General features: G+C 43.6%; 1 protein-coding gene across 1 annotated transcript in view; it reads right to left on the bottom strand.

Moving 5' to 3' along the window:
- Positions 1 to 385, bottom strand: part of MRS2 (MRS2 magnesium transporter) — a gene marked incomplete at its 3' end in the record, with an annotated part of 12,456 nt that overhangs the window by 4,472 nt on the left and 7,599 nt on the right. The window lies entirely within an intron of this gene.

Genomic DNA, 385 nt, shown 5'->3' with positions numbered 1-385 from the left:
CGCTCTGTAATGGTTTCCCAAGAGAGTGATACGTCTTAAGAATCAACCCACGTAAGCTCCCTGAGGACCTTTAACAGAGCCCCTAGTTTCTCTTATGGGGCAGAAACTTTGAGTTAGCTAGGCTGATTTTAAAGCCCTTCACACCTTGAGGTTTTTATTGCATGCAGATGAGAGGAGTTGCAGACTTGAAAGCCTTAGACCACTATCTATCTGCTGTATTACAGATTCAGCTCAAGGTCTTGATTTGATGAGTACCTTTACATCGGCTCCTGTGTGGATATACAAAGGGAAACAACAGGCATACGGACTTGAAAATAACTGCCACCTGATTTGCTTTCATTAACTAGCCTCCATCTGTCTCATCAGTCTTTGACAGTCTGCCTCA

This window comes from Pygoscelis adeliae, unplaced genomic scaffold, assembly GCF_000699105.1.
Source record: "Pygoscelis adeliae isolate BGI_AS28 unplaced genomic scaffold, ASM69910v1 Scaffold186, whole genome shotgun sequence".
Taxonomy (NCBI): Eukaryota; Metazoa; Chordata; class Aves; order Sphenisciformes; family Spheniscidae; genus Pygoscelis; species Pygoscelis adeliae.
The sequence above is the reverse complement of the archived record's forward strand: the minus strand, read 5'-3'. Positions and strand labels throughout refer to the sequence as shown.